Source organism: Hemibagrus wyckioides, linkage group LG26, assembly GCF_019097595.1.
Source record: "Hemibagrus wyckioides isolate EC202008001 linkage group LG26, SWU_Hwy_1.0, whole genome shotgun sequence".
Taxonomy (NCBI): domain Eukaryota; kingdom Metazoa; phylum Chordata; class Actinopteri; order Siluriformes; family Bagridae; genus Hemibagrus; species Hemibagrus wyckioides.
In genome coordinates this window covers 10,423,417-10,443,596 of record NC_080735.1, presented here as the reverse complement: position 1 = coordinate 10,443,596, position 20,180 = coordinate 10,423,417, and the positions used below count along the sequence as shown (strand labels likewise).

General features: G+C 37.7%; 1 long non-coding RNA gene across 1 annotated transcript; it reads left to right on the top strand.

The window, feature by feature from the left end:
• Positions 1 to 375: 375 nt before the first annotated feature.
• LOC131346526 (uncharacterized) lies at positions 376 to 7,307 on the top strand. Its single transcript, XR_009203623.1, has 3 exons — positions 376 to 480; positions 816 to 926; positions 7,103 to 7,307. It is a non-coding gene; the product is annotated as an uncharacterized LOC131346526 (long non-coding RNA).
• The last annotated feature ends 12,873 nt before the right edge of the window (positions 7,308 to 20,180 follow it).

The window sequence follows — 20,180 nt, the reverse complement described above, 5'->3', positions numbered from 1 at the left end:
ACTTGTCAGTCTCCGTCGATACTAGTCTCCATCACAAACGCCATAAAGAGCGCTTTTAAAATTCAGCCCGCATCCTGAATATGCTTTGTTCCAAGCGCTGCCCCTTTTATAATCCCAAACTTGAGCGGCCTGGCAATATCAAACTAATAAATTACATCCTGCCTCCCCTATAACTCCCTGATAAATAAAAAAGAGGCTCCACTTTCCTCGTACAGCTGTGACCCAGGGTTACCTAGCAACAGGTCATGCCCAGATGAAAAAGCACAAGGTGGAGATCCACCTAGGTAGCTGGGAGGGAGGTAGTGCTGTGTGTGTGTGTGTGTGTGCGCTGGGGGGATGAGGTGGGTGTACATCTTCACTCGCTGACCCTTGACAGATAGAAAACGCACTCAGAAGAAACGTTTCTCGAAGTGACAGTGGTGTGAGGAGAGGCCTGAGCTCATCTGTGGCATGACATCAAAAGCATATTATCAAGGCTGGGTATGAGTGTGTGTGTGTGTGTGCTGAGTAAACCAGGTTGACTGCAGATAATATAAGCCTGTGTTTATCATTTTAAAGAAATCACCTGTAATGATTTATGCTTTGAATAACTATATCAATCAAACTTGATGCTAACACATTGCAAGAATAAACGTATGTGTGTGTGTGTGAGTGTGTAACACATTATATAAACCTATATCTAACCTCATAAGACGTTACTGTAACTTGTGACATTTGCACTCTTCGGATTGTTAAATGATCCCCAAGTCTAGTCAGTGCACTCTGCATTATTTACAGCTAAGTGCTGATACGATATTTATTATCTTCCCTATTAGCCAAATCAAAGGGAATCAAAGCGTGTTGCCTCCAATAACAAACCGCCTCTGTCGCCTCACATGTTGTCTCAGTGGAGCCAGGCAGCTGTGTGAGCTTAGCGCACGCTCGAGGTGAGCCCTCACACAGCACACACATAATCAAAGCCTAGTTTATATGCAATATAAAAAGAAGTAAGATGCATGTGGCTAAGATGACTTCAGCTATTACCATAAAGATGAAATGTAGATCTGAAACAGTTATGTCTTTAGTAGAGCAGCAGGCTTCTGTGCCATAATTCTTCTTTCGGGGAAAAAAAAAAAAAGAAAATAAGTAGGAAGCAAGGAGAAGCCTGTGTGTGTGTGTGTGTGTGTGTGTGTGTGTGTGGGGTTTGGTGACCATTATCTTGATTCATAGTTGTTCCTGAGAATCCACCTTCCTCCTCGTTACCCGTTAGGACAAACAAATGTGTTGTTGTTGGCTGGAAAACACTGCATCACTGTGTTTACTGACTGGGGATTAGTCACTCAGAACGGTGAGGCATGTTTTTGTGTTTTTGTGGTGTCATATTTTTTGTGCAACAATGCAATAATGACATGGACATTTTTTATCAAATTCAAATATTCCTGACTTGATTTGGAAATTAAGCTCCGATCACATGACAACTACAAATTTATATCATTTACCTACAACAATACTTTTATACATTATTCACTATACTGGAGAAAACACACTGTTCTGACACAAGGGTGTTGACTGTAAGGTTTCATAGCTGAGGTGATGATCATAATGGAAACATGGAGTGTTTCAAACAGGGGTAACAGAACAGGGCAATAAGGCAAACTGGGTGTCATAGAGACAGGGTCTAATGGAAACACTGGGTAACAGAAACATTGTGAAAGAGCATATTATATACTGGAAATTTTGTGTTATTATTACAGGAACAGGACATAATAGAAACATTGTGTAACAGAAACAAGATATAATAGAAAAATTGTGCAATGGAAAAAGGGTGTAATGGGAGCAGGGTGTAATGGGAACTAGGGGTAGTGGAAGCAGGGTGTAATGGAAACTGGGTCTAATGGAAACTAGGGGTAGTGGAAGCAGGGTGTAATGGAAACTGGGTGTAAAGGAAGCAGGGTGTAATGGGAACTGGGTGTAAAGGAAGCAGGGTGTAATGGGAACTGGGTGTAAAGGAAGCAGGGTGTAATGGGAACTGGGTGTAAAGGAAGCAGGGTGTAATGGGAACTGGGTGTAAAGGAAGCAGGGTGTAATGGGAACTGGGTGTAAAGGAAGCAGGGTATAATGGGAACTGGGTGTAAAGGAAGCAGGGTGTAATGGGAACTGGGTGTAAAGGAAGCAGGGTGTAATGGGAACTGGGTGTAAAGGAAGCAGGGTATAATGGGAACTGGGTGTAAAGGAAGCAGGGTGTAATGAGAGCAAAGTTTAATGGAAACAGGGTTTAGTGGGTACAGGATATAATGGAAACTGGGTTTAATGGAAACAGGGTTTAATAGAAATAGGATTTAATGGAAACAGGGTTTAATTGAAATAGGGTTTAATGGAAACAGGGTTTAATTGAAATAGGGTTTAATGGAAACAGGGTTTAATAACAACAGGTTTTAATGTAAACAGGGTTTAATGGGTACAGGATATAATGGAAACAGGGTTTAATGAAAACTGGAAGTAATGAAAACAGGGTTTCATGGAAACAGGGTGTAATGGAAATTAGGTTTAGTGGAAATAGAGTTTAATGGACAAACTGCATAATGGAAACTGGGTGTAATGGAAACAGGGTGTAATGGAAACAGGGTATAATAGAAACAGGGTTTAATGGAATCAGTGTGCAATAGAAACAGTATTGGAAGCAGGCTTTTATGGAAACAGTTTTACAGGGAACAGGGTTTGATGAAAACAGGGTGTATTGGAAACATGGTTTAATGGAAACAGGGTTTTGAAGGGAACAGGGGTTAATAGAAACAGGGTTTAATGGAAACAGGGTGTAATGGAAGAGGGGTTAATAGAATCAAGCTACTGTGTTCTGTGTAAGTGTTGGATAGGGGGCGCTAATGAGAAGTGAGATGATTGGGGGTTAAGTGAGTCCAAAACAATAAACCGAGTTTCATTCTACATGCTCTTGTGATTCTACTTATCTCATCATTACAGTTACTATGTGACTACTGCTTACTTCCTGACCTCAAACACAACACATGCTCTACTACTTCAGTCTACAAGCATGTCTAAACTATGCATGTAAATGCAATTCGTCCATGAAGAGAGCCAGAAAGTCCTTTAAAACAAGTCAAAATAACGGTTTCACCTGAAAAGCCCATGAATAAAAAGCATTCGATCAAAAAGATCAATCTAGACGGGATTCACTTTGTTCATGTACAAGACAAAACATAACGTCAGATGATCTATCATCATTCTGTTAATGTGAAATATCGTTTGGGACACTGCAGGCCAAAATGAGTGCATTTGTATGCGAACAAAGTTGTACAAATCAAACTATAACCATCAGCCAGTATATAATGTTCATTTAAAGGGATCCCACATTCACTCAACAGTACAGTAGCAACAAAAGCCTGAGGTGCTGGGGGATGGGAGAGAGAGTTACAAAGCAGACTCCTGTCAAAGCAAACCCCTGAATATTGCCCTATGGGCACTGCTGTACCCGATACAGGACAAAACGCCGACACCTCGCTTCTGAGCTTCCAGCCAGATGGATGCACATTATTCTCTCCCAGAGGAGCAGCCCTTTAAAAATGAGCTTTACATACTGTGCCCTTTCCCAAGGAAGAAGCCTTTTTACATCTACAAACCTGCAAGTTCTCTGTCATACCCCAGAGCCGAGACGTTAATACAGTGAAGTACTAGTAATAATTTGTACCATCCTTCTTGTACACTGTGTCAAGTTAATACTTAAAGAATTCATTTTAACATTAGGTATGAGCTGCAACTCTATCGAGTGTAAAAAGGTACAATGTTGAATTTACAGTTAACAATTCGTAGTGTTGACACTGAGAGTGTAAAGTCTTACACATGTACTGTTGTACAAATTTACACTACGGGGGATTTAACACCCCTGGTGTTAAGAAAGTATTCTTTTCTAGGGCAAAATGTATTTTTACACTGTTCATGTACATCATCGAACCTAAAATCAAAACCTAAACTCAAATATTTATTTAACACATGGGCGAAGTGGCGACTTCAAAACACACGCCAGATGTGTAGAGGTCAATTAGTCAGTCAGATGAGGTGGTGTGCAGAATATAAATAGATAAGCTTAGTGGAGGTTTATTTGTTGTTGTTGTTGTGGTCGTGACGTTATTTATTCCAATGAAAGGCACATCTATGAATTTAGCTTGAATGGGTTCGAAACGGAGCAGGCAGGTGAGAGTATAATCAACATCTGCTGTGTCCCCCAGCAAGCAAGAACATGCATGTAAAAAGTGGGCACGAGGCCATGATAACACAGACCACCCCCCCGCCTATATCCGTGCGGAGGCTGAGTCAATGGGCATCCATCACTGATGCTAACAGCTCTGATTAAAAATACATCAACTGCAACTGGCCTCCTGATGGCAGTGCGTAGTACTGCGCATAATTAGAGGGGCCAGGGAGCTGTGATGATGAAGGGCAAGGCACACCTGCTCTCCGTTAAATCGCGCTTCTGTTGCTAGAGCTTTGCCTATTTCACCCTCAGCAAATTAATTAATATCAAATCAAGGGAGGCGGATGCTGTTTATATTTACGGCCCCAAGTTTGTTAAATCGCTAGCTCCGCGTGCCAGCTCTTGCACTTCTGCGCTTCTTCTTTTGAATTTCAAAGTGCAACTTTTCATTTCACGGTCCACTTATGCTTATTCGTTAACTCGCCACATATCCTCTCTCTCTCTCTCTCTCTCTCTCTCTCATGTTCTTGCTGTTTCTCCCTCCGGTTTGGGTGTGAGAGAAAAGGCTATAGAAAGCTCACCGGGCTAACACTTGCGGTGTTGCGTCCAGCCTCACCCAATTTACACCTTTCCCTCTCCTGTCAGTGCCACGCCATTTCCCCCGGTGAACAGAGCCATGGCAACTGTCATCCCCTCTCCTTCCATATGTAGCACGTGGGACAGGAAGTTGCCCACAGGAACTCACAAGTAGCAACATGAACCTGCACAAAGGCCTTGACTTTCACTAGATATGAATCCGGGTGAAATCCTTACAACCTTCATTGGAGGCTTAAAATAAATAAATAAAAGGCATCCTAAAAAGCCATCCACAGCGACGCCTGTTTAAACAACTTGATGGGATTAAAGCGGAGTTAAAGTGTTTGGTAGTCGCCGTTAATTGAAGCGGATGGGATTTTTAATAAAGCATGCAGAGGCAGCAGCTGACAAACAGGCCTGCTGGCTCTTTGGGGAGATGCCGCTTAATGGTATCAGATATGTGCTCTGCCGGAACCCATTGCGTTGCGCTTTTTTTTTTCTTCCTCTCTCATTCACGCTTACCTTAATCGTTAAGGTTTTTTTCCACTTGAGTTTTAATTACGGTTCATGTGCAGGATTACATGGGGAATAAGGGACGGGCAGGCAGATGAGCAGGAGAGCGAGAGAATCAGCGTGACAAGCAAGGCCTTTCGTCATCTTTATCAAACAAAGCTCATCATCACAGGAGCAGTTATTTCCATTCTCCCAAATCTCATAGAGCAGGTTGTTGATTGTGAGTGAAGATCCACTGATGCCTTGAATTGCCACTTTGCTTCATTGTAATAAATGGACTGTAAAGTTTACAATAAAAAAATCTTGGTAGCAGTGTTGTAACATCTAATATATCTAGATAGATAGATAGATAGATAGATAGATAGATAGATAGATAGATAGACAGATAGATAGATAGATAGATAGATAGATAGATAGATAGATAGATAGATAGATAGATAGATAGATAGATAGATAGATGCAATAGTTACAGTATAGAGTAGTGTATTCTCAATTTAAAATAAATCTAAATGTAATATATATATATATATATATATTTAACTCCGGATGATCTCAGCAAGTTCAGCAAGTGACATCAAACCCACATGGCTGCTCATAGCATTAGCAGTACAGAAAGTAGCATTTCGTTACTTGTAAATGTCTTACATCTTTGAATTATTTCTTCTAAATCAAACAACATACAGGTATTTTAGTTAATAAGATTTGTATGTCTGATATAGAGGGAGCTGGCTAGATTGTTGATAACCAATGACGGACATCTATTTCATTCAGCGTCTATTCTTTTCTCCCACTTTGAGCTCAAGTTTCGACTTCCCACTTCTGAGATTATTAGAATATAAACTTTGATCAAAGAAGGTTAATGTTCATCTAAAATAAACGGCAAAAAATAATGATTTTGCAGACACAAAAAATACATCTAAAATATTAACAATCCCACAATGCATCGTGTTTTCTGGTATCAATGTATTACAAATGCTATAACTGCCCCATCATTTACATTACTATGCTGTAAACTGATGTAGTTTTGCTGTAAATACTGTCAATGTACTGCTACTTTTTTACAGAGTGTGAATTTATTAGTTTTAAGATTTAAAATGCTGAAAAAAAAAACAGATTTATAGGCACTGCTGTCAAACCCCTAACCCTAGACCATGTTTCTCCTAAATCTGCATTGCTTACATTTAACTCAGATCGTGTATACTGGGTTTGCCTTAAGGAAAGATCCTATAAAAGCAGCTGGTAAGAAAAGTCCCTTTAATATTTCACTTTTACAATGGCATGGCCAGTCCTGCAGGGACAAGACCTCATATCATGGGACAATTAGAGAGTTTCATTTCCCATCATATCAGTCACTCAGCTCATGAATAAAAACAATTAAATGCTCATAAGTCATACAATTGAGATCCCTCCCCAGTCCTTTGCATCTGGAAACCGAAGCCACCTGGGTATATCCTTCTTTATCTCTACAGTTGTGGGGAGGGAAGTGGAAAAAAGAGAGGGTGAAATGCAGGCGCTGAGGGGTGGAGGGTGGTGGAGGGGGTGAGAAAGAGTGAGTGACAATGCAGGACTCGTTACCGAGCTCAAGCCGTCTGCAGAGCAACTGTCAGTCTTTATTATGGAGTGGAGGGATAGTGTAGCTCGCAGGTATGGAGGGATGAAGCAAGGACAGAGAGAGAGAGAGAGAGAGAGAGAGAGAGAGAGAGAGTGACAAAGAGAGAAAGAGAGAGGGTGGAAAGAGGGGTGGCAGCTGTGGAACTGTGTCCTGGTCTCCTCCAGCAAAACACCAGCTTTCCTACTGTGTTGAACTCATCTCTCTCTCTCCCACAGGGGAGGAATAGAAAGGAGGAGGTCTGTGCCAATCATCAGAGCTGTCCGTCATGTACGAGATACACCGATACCATCATCTGCACTCTGTGTCATGCTCCAGGCAGTAGTACTGACCAAACTTATACCATCATCATGATTTTACATTCGGAATAAAAACAAAAAATGCACAGCAGTCATAAATAGGAGCAATAGATACTGAGATATCAGCTGCAGAGATGAAGAATGAATTCATTCTTTAATTAGTTTGTTTATTTATTTCTTTATCTGTAAGGTTCTTGGTTTATTGTTTGCCGGCCTGCTTGTTTGTTTATATATTTGCTTGTTTATCTGATTGTATCTTTGTTTGCTTGCTTGTTTGTGTGTTGTTTCTATTTTGTTTATTGCTTGCTTGCTTATTTGTTTGCATGTGATTGTTTGCTTGTATGTTTTTTGATTGCTCGCTCATTTGTTTATTGTTTGTACATTTGTTTGCTTGTTTGCTCATTTTTTTTATTGTTCGTACATTTGTTTGCTTGTTTGCTTGTGTTTGCTTGCTTGTTTATGTTTGTTTCTATTTTGTTTATTGTTTGCTTGCGTACTTATTTGTTTGTATTTGATTGCTTATATGCTTTTTTGTTTGTTTGCTCATTTGTTTATTGTTTGTATATTTGTTTGCTTGTTTGATTGTGTTTGTTTGTGGGTTTTTTTGCTTACCTGTTTTATTTTTTTGTTTTCCATTTTGTTTGTTTGTTTGCTTGATTTTGGTTTGTATGTTTGCTAATTTGCATGTATTTGTTTGTTGTTTGTTTGCTTGCTTGTTTGTTTATTGTTTGTATATTTCTTTGCGTGTTTGCCCGTGTTTGTTTGCTTGCTCATTGGTTTGTTGTTTGTATATTTGTTTGCTTGCTTGATTGTGTTGGTTTGAGGTTTTTTTGCTTACCTGTTTTGTTTGTTTGCTTGCTTGCTTTTGGTTTGTATGTTTGCTAATTTGCATGTATTTGTTTGCTTGCTTGTTTGTTTATGTTGACTTGTCTATTTCATTGCTTGCTTGCTTGGGTTTGTTTGTTTGTTTGCTTGTTTTGATGCTGAATATTTTTGGTTTTGTTTTTTGTTTGTTTTGGTATTTCTTTTATTCCTTTTATTTATTTCTTTTTTTGCATGGTAAACAACAATTTCAGATGGTATCTGTTTCTGTATTTGACAATGTGGAAGGAAAGAAGAAAGAAGAAACCTTCCCAGGTTCCTCAAGACCTCAACATCTTCATAGCTAATTACAGAGCCAAGACTCCAGCTGCTCTTCTGTAGTGTAACACACTTTCTAACATGTAACTCAACAATCACAATCTTTTTCTAAGAAAATGAAGCTCCACCTTCCTGAAAAGACTAATGATACAGACTTACAGCTTATGTGTCTTTTTCATTAGCATTTAATGCAACAACTGCCCTTTGACTTTCATTATAAAGTGAATATGTTCTGTTCTGTTTCTTTCAGTAGCTCCACGGTCATCATCACACATACACTACATAGGTATTACATTGAGAAGATTTAACTAATGTTTATTAGTAAATGTAAACAATGCTTATTTACTGTTTAGATTATGAGAATCAGACAGGCTCCTGTGCAGGTGAGCATCTTTCCTTCAGTGAACTGTCCATGCAGTCATTGGGTACAACTTGGACTATACGCTACCTGGGTAGAAATTTGGACAAACTGGACAAACCCTGAATCCCATCACCTTCCCTGACCTGCACAAGCTGGCGGTTTCAATAGGATGAGGATATCTGTGTGTAAACCTCAATGTAGATTTACTGAGTTTGCAGGAATTGCAGGAAACCATCAGAAGGTTCACAGACCTCATTCGTAGTGTGAGCGTATGTTCTAGCAGCTTGTATGGTTTAGTAATGTAAACACTGGTGAGCCGTTGTTTACCAGACATACACACACTCGCACACATGCACCCACACCACACACACACACCTAACTCACTTTATTAGCTGGGTCAAACACAATCACAGCTCAGCCACACAGGGTTAGCTAATTATTGGTGGCAGCTGGCAGTGAGGGCTTCCTTTAGGGGCTGGCTGCTGGGTAATGTCCATGCGACAAGCGTGTGTGTGTGTGTGTGTGTGTGTCTTTTTGCCAACAAATAAAATGGAAATAGAAATATGTGACAGGAATTTGTGTGAATATACAGATATTTGGTCACAATGAAGAATTTATTTATTTATTTGTTAGTTTGTTTATATTTGTACATTTATTTATTTAATAATTTATTTATTTGTTAGTTTGTTTATTTTCGGTTTGTTGGTTAGTATGTTTATGCTTGCTGGTTGCTCATTGCTTGTAGTACGTATGTTTGATTTCTTTCTTGTTTCGTTTAGGTGTTTATTATTTGATTTTATTTGTTTGTTTGTTTGTTTGTTTGTTTGCCTGCTTATTTATTCACCTGTTTGTGTGCAAGTTTGTTAATTTACTTTTTTTTTTTTTACATTTGTTTGTTTGCTTGCATCTTTGTCTACTTGTTTGTTTTGTGTAATTTATTATTTATTTAATAATTTATTTATTTGTTAGTTTGTTTATTATTGGTGTGTTTGTTAGTTTGTTTATGCTTGCTGGTTGCTCGTTGCTTACATGTATGTATGTTTGTTTTCTTTATTCTTGTTTCGTTGATGTGTTTATTATTTGATTTTATTTGATTGATTGCCTGCTTGTTTATTCACCTGTTTGTGCGCATGTTTGTTTATTTACTTGTTTGTTTGCTTGCATCTTTGTCTGCTTGTTTGTTTTGTCTGTTTGTCTGCTTGTTTATTCTTGGCCCACTTACTTGTTTATGTTCTTGCTTATTTGTTTATTTACATGTTTCTTTTTCTTGCGTATCTGATTTTATGTTTGGTTGCTTGTTTGCTTGTTTTGGTCACTATGAAGAATTGATTTATTGGTTTGTCTGTTTGTTTGTTCATATTTGTTTGTTAGTTTGTTTATTCTTGGTTTGTTTATTAGTTTATGTTTGCTGGTTGCTCATTGCTTATGTGTATGAATGTTTGTTTTCTTTCTTGTTTCATTCAGGTGTTTATTATTTGTTTGTTTGCATGCTTGTTTATTCACCTGTTTGTGTGCATCTTTGCCTGCTTGTTTATTCTTAGCTCACTTACCTGTTTGTTTATTTATGTTTGTCTGATTTTTTTCCCGCTTGTTTGTTTACAGAAACACAACAGCATTTATTTTCAAAAGTAAACAAATGAAAAAATACCAATTCCAAACACTGTGTTTGGGTGTATGTTTGTGTGTGTGCGTGTGTCTTTTTCCCAACAAATAAAATAGAAATAAAAGTATGTATGTTTGTTTTCTTTATTCTTGTTTCGTTAATGTGTTTATTTTTTTTTTTTTTAAATTTGTTTATTGATTGCCTGCTTGTTTATTCACCTGTTTGTGTGCATGTTTGTTTATTGCTTGCATCTTTGTCTGCTTGTTTGTTTTGTCTGTTTGCCTGCTTGTTTATTCTTGGCTCACTTACTTGTTTATGTGCTTGCTTATTTGTTTATTTATATGGTTATTTTTCTTACATTCCTGATTTTTTTTTTGTTTGCTTGAAATGAAAAACAAATAAAAAAAATGTATAAAATTCATCCTTTACCAAGAACAATTGTGTGTGTGTGTGTGTCTTTGTGCATGAAGCATGAAGAACGCGTCTCACACTGTTGTCTACAGTGAACTGTTTGACTGCATATTAATTTCAGAGCAGTAGATATGTGGAGGCGAGCTGGAATTAATAAAGCGCACAAGGCATTAAATGAATGCAATGCAAATCATTTTTCAGTGTGTGTGTGTGTGTATTTGTGTGTTTGTGTGTGTGTTCTTGTGTGTGTGTGTGTGATAGAGATCTCAACAATAGTATAAGTAGCTTTTATGTTTCTATAACACACAGCCATACCTGTGTTGATGCTGTATTGATGGTATTGATGGAAGTTATTTGATGAGCGAGCGATGGTGAAACATTCGATCCTTCACACAAATTGATCCAAGGCTCGCTTGTCCACTGTGCTCTATTTGATTTAAGTCTCAATTTGTGCAAAGGAAAAAAATTGCAATGGCCCAGAAAAGAGAATCCTTCATGACCAACTCGCAGTGCTGGATATTCTGTAAATTGGACGGCACGACGACGAAAAGTAATTTCCATGAAAATCAATATTAATATCTGTCTGCACGAGTGGAACATTATGCTCGCACCCTTAACCTACTGTGGGTGAAATATGAAAGGGAGGAATACGAGGGGAAATAAAAAAAAAAAAGAAAGAAAGAAACCCATTCATCGGGCACACTAATTTTGCTTCTGATAGCGACCACTAGAAAACAACATTTCTCTCCTCCTTCAGCAATCAAATTGGAGAGTGGGGGAAAAAAATACATCAAAGTTGACAGGTTCGAACGGGGAATGCAAAACTACTCCAACGTGCCCGAGAAAGAGAGTGAAAGGAAAACAACTGAGTATGACAGGCGGCGAGAGAAAATGTTTTCTTAACAAACGTTACCTGTGCCAAAGTCGCACGGAGAAGATTCGAGAACGAGGATGAGGTATTAAAGAAAACTATGAAATAACACCTTATTATTCCTGTCATAGAGCGGAGATCAGTACACAGAGGGGTTGGCTTTTGCTGAATGATGGAACTGGGGCTGAATTGCAACTTTTTACCTTTAGAAAGCACACACACATACACACACACACACACACACACACACATATGGGCAAAGTCCAAATGCCTTCATCCACAGAGCAATTCGACTCTACTGTGCCTTCTACACAAAGGTGTTGAATTCTCGAATCTGATTGGTTGGGAGCTGTCGATGAATTTTCTCTGGTAGCAGCTCGGATGGTGGTGTCGCCTACAAGGATTTCTATTCTAATAGGTTATCAATTTTACTGTACACATGGATTAGATGTACATAAGACTAATACTACTACTAATAATGTATATAATAAGATTAATAAGACTAATAACAAATTAGGTTTTCTGTAAGAAGTCAATTATGGAGGGAGTCTCCAGTGTCAGTAAGATATCTAACACTTTAACATTATTTCCTATTCAGATTTTACGCTTTGCCAATCTTAGGTAATGTCAATGTGTCTTTGTCTGAATAACTTTTGTCCGTTTGTCATTTTTATGTGTGTTATTAAGGTATAAAAAGATAAAGGAACGACTGGTTATAGCTGCTATAATATAAAGGATGTAACTAAGCTGTTACGAACCTGTTTCACAGATGTTCCACAACATTAATAGAAATAACTGTAAAGGATGAGAAGATCAATAAAATGTTTTATTCCTAATTCAGCAGCAGTTTCCGGCTGCGAGGCAGATCGCAGGTTTATTTCTTGTATATGTTTCTATAGTAACTGCACTTTCAACCGTGTTCATTGGATGAAGGTCACTCCGTATAATCCAAGCCTAAAAGTGAACAGATTTCATTAATCTGCAGTTATTTGACAAAGAATTACTATATGAAAGAATAAGGTTTAGTCTTCTAGAAGACGTAAGGAACTTGTAGCTCGTCTTGTGGAACGAGCTTGTGTTGCACAACGTTACAGGTAACTATACATGATTAAAATAGTGAATAAATTCAGAACAAATGAACGGATAACGGAATCGCTGAGAAATAAAACATGTTGGGTTTGTTCTTGGCATCATGCCACCTCAGAATTGATCGTGTTCTGAGGATTGTTGAGGCCAAAAATGCTGGATTTTGCTGTGGCCTTTTCCCTTAAAATCTGTGATTTTCTTCCTAGCTGGTGTTTGAATGGTTGCTCATTGCTTGTAAGTATGAATGTTTGTTTGCTTTCTTTAAGTGTTGCTTGTTTGTTTGCCTGTTTGTTTGTTTGCTTGCTTGTTTATTTATTCGCTGGCCCGTTTGTGTTTGTTTGTTTGTTGTAGTTTGCCCCTTTTATTGTTATTTTTTTGCTCACTTAGTTGTTTGTATGCTAGCTTGTTCATTTTTGTGTTTGTTTTTGCTGTTGTTTGCTTGTTTATTTGTTTTTTGCACACTTGTTTGTATGCTAGCTTGTTATTTTTGTGTTTGTTGTTGCTTGCGTGTTTATTAATTTTTTGCGCACTTACGTGTTTGTAAGCTAGCTTGTTCATTTTTGTGTTTGTTTTTGCTGTTGTTTGCTTGTTTATTTATTTATTTTTTTGCTCAATTACTTGTTTGTATGCTAGCTTGTTCATTTTTGTGTTTGTTTTTGCTGTTGTTTGCTTATTTATTCGTTTTTTGCTCACTTTACTTGTTTGTATGCTAGCTTATTTATTTTTGTGTTTGTTGTTGTTTGCTTGTTTATTATTTTTTTGCTCTCTTGTTTGTATACTAGCTTGTTATTTTTGTGTTTGTTGTTTGCTTGTTTATTCGTTTTGTGCTCACTTACTTGTTTGTATGCTAGCTTATTTACTTTTGTGTTTGTTTTTGTTGTTGTTGTTGTTTGCTTGTTTATTTTTTTGCTCACTTACTTGTTTGTATGCTAGCTTGTTTATTTTTGTGGTCATTTTTGTTGTTGTTTTGTTGTTTGCCTGTTTATTATTATTATTATTATTTTTGCTCACTTGTTTGTATGCTACCTTGTTATTTTTGTGTTTGTTGTTGTTTGCTTGTTTATTTATTTTTTTGCTCAATTACTTGTTTGTATGCTAGCTTGTTCATTTTTGTGTTTGTTTTTGCTGTTGTTTGCTTGTTTATTCGTTTTTTGCTCACTTTACTTGTTTGTATGCTAGCTTATTTATTTTTGTGTTTGTTGTTGTTTGCTTGTTTATTATTTTTTTTGCTCTCTTGTTTGTATACTAGCTTGTTATTTTTGTGTTTGTTGTTTGCTTGTTTATTCGTTTTTTGCTCACTTACTTGTTTGTATGCTAGCTTATTTACTTTTGTGTTTGTTTTTGTTGTTGTTGTTTGCTTGTTTATTTTTTGCTCACTTACTTGTTTGTATGCTAGCTTGTTTATTTTTGTGGTCATTTTTGTTGTTGTTTTGTTGTTTGCCTGTTTATTATTATTATTATTATTATTATTATTTGCTCACTTGTTTGTATGCTACCTTGTTATTTTTGTGTTTGTTGTTGTTTGCTTGTTTATTCGTTTTTTGCCCACTTACTTGTTTGTATGCTAGCTTGTTCATTTTTGTTGTTGTTTGCCTGTTAATTATTATTATTTTTTGCCTATTTTTGTCTATTTTCATGTTCGCTTTTTCTCGTATGCCTGATTTTTTTTGTTGTTGTAGATATTGATTGTTTGTTTGTTTGTTTGCTTGATGTTTTGTCTGCTTTGTGTGGTGTTTTTAAATGTATGATTTTTGCAGAAAACTCCATGAATTGGTGAAAGTGCAAGCACAGGATTCTTCTTCGAAACTCCATCCAGTGAAGACACGTATGTAATTACTTTCTATGAGAGCTGTCCTCATGTTGACACACATGAACTGAAGATAGCTTTAGCTGAGTGCTTAGCTGAACCTTGTGATAGCATCACTTGACACGCCTTGGCCCAAATCTGCAGGGAAATTTTAAAAAATTGCAAGCTTCTTCGAAAGTATGCCTTATTTCTTATTTATCTAAGGCCCATTGTACTGTATGTACTGTAGGATGTCAAGGCTGTACCCTGAACCTTCATACTGCAGCTGTGATAAATAAATAAAAGAATCCAGAACTTCAGTACGGTGTGCTGTATACTGTATCCTAACCCTACAATGCTTGTTATGCTAAATCCAAACTCTAATATCATGCCAAAAGTGTACATTTTAATCCATATCTTTTGACACATTATTTTGTGTGTTAACATATTTGGAAGAGTTACAGACCTTGAAAAAAACCCCCCCACATTTGCTTACCGCCTCCCCCAGAGCAAAATGTCTGATATACTGTTTGGATTTATCGATCCACTTCATCCTGGTGAAATGAGATGCAGATAGCCGTGTCCCGTCTGTACAAGCCATAATCATGATTCAATATGGGCTATTCTGACCTCGCTATTGAATTTTGGTATGTCTGCATAAATATAGATCAATGTCTTATTAGCGTTGGTAGTGAGAACATTTGTGTAAAATATTCCTCACAGTTTTCTAACCCGCTCAGTTGCCTGAATTGAGTTAAATGTTTAACTTGAGAATTTTTTTTTCCAAAAAAGAAAAGACAAAAAACACATGTTGGACCAGGAGCAGGAGTGAAATCTCTGGCAGCGGTACAAACTTTCGTTCTTTTAAGAGAATAACTTAACCCCGAAACAGAGGCCGATCTGGGGATTGAGGAATACTCTTAACAAATTTTCGTGTGTGTCTATATTTGTTTGTGTTGGTGTATGTGTGTACACTTTTCATCTTTGCACTTTCCCTTTCTTGCTTTAACTTGCCCCCACTTCTCAAAGCCCTCGTAGCCATGGCAACAATGCTGATCGATCCAATGCCATCTGATGCCAAACCCCTTAGAATTACTAAAAAGATGAGACGGGGAAGACGGGAGATTTTGGGTTTTTTTTAAACGTGAACCGGTTTAAGAGGCACCTGAAAATCAGAGAGGGACCTGTTTTTAATGGATGATTTATGGAAATTAGGAAAAATGTGTCACATTTAATTGTGAAATGGAATCAGAGACATAAGCAGATTGGAGGGATTGGCAGTGGTCATGTGTACAGCAGAAAACATGCAGACCACGAAGTCCTTAAAAGCACCCGCATGCACACGTATACTCGATTCCTATTGAAACACAATCCAAATGCCATGGGGATTCAGATACTCTGTGTGTGTGTGTGTGTGTGTCTTGCAGTGTCTCAGTATCTGCATGCCTGCGGGACTCAGGGCTCCGATCACAGCGCACGTCACATGCTGTTTCTTCATCTGGGTAAGAGGCCATGGAATTGTCTGAACTCTGTGAACTAAACCTGCATGGAGCTGTTTTAGGATAAGACAAGACAAATATCTGGTTTGTTTAAAACGCACGATCAACAGTGAAGCAGCTTTAAAGCCGATGAAACACATTACGGGTTTGATGGTTTGGATTGATATCTCATATGACTTGATTTCACAAACAGAGATGCATCATTACTGATATTTTGTATTGTATTGTATTGACTCTGCCTGTTATACCATATGTATAGATAAATATACCAATCAGGCATAACATTATGACCACCTGCCTAATATTGTGTTGGTTCTCCTTTTGCTGCCAAAACAGCCCTGACCCGTCATGCACTTTGTATTCTGACACCTTTCTATCAGAACCAGCATTAACTTCTTAACTAGCTCGTCTGTTGGATCGGATCACACGGGTCAGCCTTCTCTCCCCACATGCATCAATGACCCTTGGCCGTCCATGACCCTGTCGCCAGTTCACCACTGTTCCTTCCTTGGACCACTTTTGATAGATACTGACCACTGCAGACCGGGAACACCCCACAAGAGCTGCAGTTTTGGAGATGCTCTGATCCAGTGGTCTAGCCATCACAATTTGCCCCTTCATCAAACTCACTCAAATCCTTACGCTTGCCCATTTTTCCTGCTTCTAACACATCAACTTTGAGGACAAAATGTTGACTTGCTGCCTAATATATCCCACCCACTAACAGGGGCCATGATGAGGAGATAATCAGTCTTATTCACTTCACCTGTCACTATTCATAATGTGGCTGATCAGTGTATATTATGTGAATGCACTACGATGGCTGATGACATGAATATAGTGATATACAGCATTGCTGTGACATCTCTGATTAACACTAAGGACCCATTTACACCAGATGCAAAGAAAAACTTCATTAAATTACTCCTTTTTTAAATCCACATTTGCAAAATAAGTTTATTCTATTTACCTTCCCATAACTAATAATTGAATTCTGAAGTTGGAGAAATGATTTTAAACTGAAGTGCACTTCTTTCTCTTGTCAGTCAAACAGAAACACAGCTGAGACATACGTCTGGTTTCAGCAAGTAACAAAAACCATGCACTTGGTCTTGGGGGAAAAAAACAACCTGGTATTGAGGCATATCCCTTGTAAAGAAAGACATCTCATCTCATCTACAAACATAAAATGTGAAGAGCCCCTGATTGGTTTTTTGCTCCAGTGGCCTACTGGAGTCTGGTGCTTTCAGATTCTGGTAACTGGCTATGGTTTACTGGAGATTTAATGCACCTAATGGACCTAATGGTGATGTATGACTCTGTAATGATGCTTTGCTTAAGGCTGTCTGCAAAGGAAAGAAGAAAGAGCCGATATATCCAGTGGAATTAAAAAGTCTACACACACAAAAGAATCACAAGTGAGCACTTTAATAACTCATACTGTCTTAAAAACACCATTTGCTTGTAATACAACACCGAGTAAGAGTCTATCATCTTGGGTTGGATATATATCCGTCCACTCTTCCTTGCAAAAATCTTTCATAATAATCAAAAAATTAGAAGTGATCATCTGTGCACAGCCCTCTTCAAGTCATTCCACAGGCTTGTGTTAGGATTTAGACCTGGGCTCTGACTGGGCCATTCCATAACGTTGATCCTTTCCTTCTGAAGCCGTTCCTTTGTTTGACTTGGACTTGTGTTTTTGGTGGTTGTTGTGTTGGAAGGCGAAATTGTTTTTTTTTTTAGCTGTCTAGCTGTCTAGCAGAAACGTGTAGGTTTTGTGCCAAAATGGATGCTCCCACCACCGTGCTTCACACAGGGGTATTTAGTTCTTTACAGGATAAACTGCCTTATTTTTTTTTGTAACAGGCATATCTTTTAGAATGATGACCAAACAGTTTTACCTTGGTCTCATCAGACTATAATCTTTCCTCGAGACCGTTAACATCTCACACACCGACGCCAAGAACAGACAACTACAACACCCACACTTGCACCCTCAGCCTTACAGTCACCGTTGTTCTCATTACGTTGACCTGTTTTTAAAAATACACTGATCAGCCATAACATTATGACCACCTGCCTAATATTGTGTCAGTCCCCCTTTTGCTGCCAAAACAGCCCTGACCCCGTCGAGGCATGGACTCCACTAGATCCCTGAAGGATACTTTTCCTAGATACTGACCACTGCAGACCGGGAACACCCCACATGAGCTGCAGTTTTGGCGATGCTCTGATCCAGTCGTCTAGCCATCACAATTTGTCACTTCGTCAAACTCGCTCAAATCCTTACACTTGTCCATTTTTCCTGCTTCTAACACATCAACTTTGAGGACAAAATGTTCACTTGCTGCCTAATATATCCCACCCACTAACAGGTGCCATGATGAGGAGATAATCAGTCTTATTCACTTCACCTCTCGGTGGTCATAATGTTATGCCTGATCGGTGTAAGTTCTCACAGTTACAGTTTAAAATGACTTTGTTTTCACTTAATATACACTTCGTTCTGTTTAGTCTGTGATGTTACCAAGCCTATTTATTTCAAAGAAACATAGTACTTGACTCTTTGCTTCAGTTTTGAAGTTTGTCTTTCTTACACCTAGTCCTTGTTACTCTATTTCACCACAGCCTTTTTTTTTTTTTTTTTACCTGTCTTTGTCTTTTATCTACTGGATTCATCCGTTTCTGGAATAATAAACACTCACCTGTATGAAGTATGAAGTTGAAGTTATTATTTTCCATTAATAATTATTTCCAATAATAGTGGTATTATTGTACACGTCCATTTTTTGTACCACTTTCTGTAGTGCCTATGAGTCGAAAGTCATCACAAGGCACAATCTCACAGACACACACACACACACACTATGGACATTTTTCATTAGAGATGCCAGTCAGAATACAGTGCATGCCGTTGAATAGGGGGAGGAAACTAGAGTACCCAGGGATTTCCTCAACCCCTGGAGGTACGAGGCATACAGTATGTAACAAACCACTAAGCCACCATGTTATATTATTTTTTTTTAGATTTTACTATTATACTGAATTTATTACACTAATTTAATAATCAAGACTTTTTACAATACATTTTACACAAACATGTTACATTATTACTCCCTCTCTTACCATAGCAGTTTATAATAACAACAGCAACAACAATAATAATAATAATAATAATAATAATAATAATAATAATAATAATAATAATAATAATAATAATAATAATAATTATTATTATTATTATTATAAATAGAATAATAAATTATTATTATATTAAATAGACTTGTTCTTCTTGTTTCGGCTTTCCCCTTGTTTCAGGGGTTGCCACAGCGAATCATCTCTCTCCACTTATATCTATCTTCTGCATCCTCAACACTGGCTTCATATCCTCATTTATTACATCCATATACCTCCTCTATGGCCTTCTTCTTTGCCTCCTGCCTGGCAGCTCCATGTCCAACATTCTCCTACCCATATACTCTCTCTCCCTCCTCTGAACATGTCAATAATAATAATAATAATAATAATAATAATAATAATAATAATAATAATAATAATAATAATAATAATAATAATAGAAGGAGTGAGTTCATTATTATATCAGAGAGTGTGATCATAGACATAGGTTTGGGTGTGACTGGATCACGTTTGTGCAATGTATTATAATATTTTTTCACCCAAATATAAAACCTACACCACTGATTAAAAGCATGACATTTTAACGGGGAAATGTTTAAAGAAAACCACTAGGCCAGTATCTAACAAGATGAGGAGATATACCTGACTTTATTGAAATATCTGACTATATTGAAACAGACCCAAAATCAACTCCTGTTAGAAGATACATCTGTGCTAAATCCTATAGTTCTGGTTCTGGTCAGTGTAGGTCTTTAATGTAAGATATTAAACGATGCTACAGTGTTGAATAGGTGACATTTTAAATATACTGAAGGAACAGTCAGATATATCATTAGAGTGGATAAGAGTAGTTGTAGGTCAGTAATATGTGGACTTTGAGGACGACAACCTCCTAATTAATACACACACTAACATTCCACATATGCTGTATTTGCATCACACAACTGACTGTACATGACTGCAGAAAGGTCATTGTTCATAATCACACTCTCCGGTGTTTATAATAATTTATAATCACACTCTCCGATGTCATCTAATTGAGGATCAGGTTCCCTTTTTGAGTCTGGTTCCTCTCAAGGTTTCTTCCTCATACCATGTA